Source organism: Amphimedon queenslandica, unplaced genomic scaffold (assembly GCF_000090795.2).
Source record: "Amphimedon queenslandica unplaced genomic scaffold, v1.1 AMPQUscaffold_13156, whole genome shotgun sequence".
Taxonomy (NCBI): domain Eukaryota; kingdom Metazoa; phylum Porifera; class Demospongiae; order Haplosclerida; family Niphatidae; genus Amphimedon; species Amphimedon queenslandica.
In genome coordinates, this window is record NW_003546608.1 from 7,266 (window position 1) to 8,626 (window position 1,361).

General features: G+C 33.9%; 1 long non-coding RNA gene across 3 annotated transcripts in view; it reads right to left on the reverse strand.

Moving 5' to 3' along the window:
* The window catches only part of LOC109584877 (uncharacterized), a 12,901-nt gene that overhangs the window by 4,433 nt on the left and 7,107 nt on the right, over positions 1-1,361 (reverse strand). Inside the window, exons 3-5 of one of the 3 annotated variants that reach the window (XR_002186214.1) lie at positions 1,105-1,244; positions 804-1,040; positions 551-716 (exon numbers count right to left, since the gene is read on the reverse strand). This is a non-coding gene — a long non-coding RNA (uncharacterized LOC109584877). Of the gene's footprint in view, positions 1-400; positions 717-803; positions 1,041-1,104; positions 1,245-1,361 lie in introns of those variants that run through there. The other 2 variants (XR_002186215.1, XR_002186213.1) reach the window with 2 other exon arrangements.

Here is a 1,361-nt window from a genome sequence, read left to right on the forward strand (position 1 = left end):
TATTCCTCCCATTTCAAACATTGTTTTCGTCATCTGTCGCAAAGTATTGTGACCAACAGCAACTGGAGTGAACCAGCAATCATCTCTTGGCTTACTCATTGGCTTCAAATAAAATGCATCTGATGGACAGTTTTCTGGACGCAAACGGTTATACTTTTTAAAAATTCTCACGAAACAACGCTGTGGTTTTTCTAAGTTTGCATAATGCTTCACAACTTTTGGAGTTATTTTTCTTCCCTTTAAACCTCCAGGATTGTTTTTCGAAATTTCCTCAGAGTACTCAAGGTAAGGTATTTGTCCTTCTTTCTCAATAATTTTAATCTGGCATTAATTTTTACATTAATTTTTTTGGCATTTTTACATTAATTTTTTTGGCATTTTTACATTAATTTTTTTGGCATTTTGCAATCAAAATTTTCAATAGTGAAATGTTTAGTAATACATGAGTGGACAAATTTGCCAATTAAAAGCTGGCCTAATGTATTTTTCAAGCAAAACCATCAAAATAAAGTACTGCTAAATCACACGACAGTCACATGATTTCAATTACCTGATTGAGTGACTCCAGAGTGAAGTACATGGCAGAGCAGGTGGTGGAGAGAGGCAGGTATTGCTGGGAGACTCTGTCAACTTCAGCCACTACAGTATCAGTCTCCTCCATTTTCCTCTGAACTTCTGCAGCCTCTTCCTTAAGAGTCTCAAGCTCAGTAATGATTCTAAAAATAGACATAACAAAGATTACATCATGTAATAGTTGTTACTATATTTAGATGTGTTGTTACTATTATTAGAATTGGGGGTACCTGTTGTCATCTAGGATACGACCCTTGACCTCGTTCAATGCAGTGAGGAGACTCTTCTCAAGGTGACGCAAATCAAGGAGGAACTCACCTAATGAATAATTAATGAATTAAATTATTAATAAAAGATAATTAATGTATCTTTAATTATTAAAATACTTAACCCTTTTCTCAACAGTTGATAAATCATTCTTAATAACACTAGCATCAGATATAACCATTGCATATTCTTCTTTATATCTAAGTAAAGAAAAAAATTAAAAATATAAGTTTCACTTTTAATGAATTTTGTTTTGTTCTTTACTTTGCTATAGAGGCTTCAAGTTCTGCTATTATTTTTGTTATTTCTTCTCCTTTTTGACGAGTGTCTTCAGCTTTGGTTTCCAAATCTTTCAATTCTTTACATAACCGATCAACTCTCTTCATCATATCAGCATAACTCAACTATAGGAGAGAGATAAAGGCCCCCATACACTAGGCAACATGTTGCTTGCAACATGTTGCCTAACGTATAGGGTGTAAGAAGTTGTTTCTATATGGATCCGGAACTCTCAGTGTACT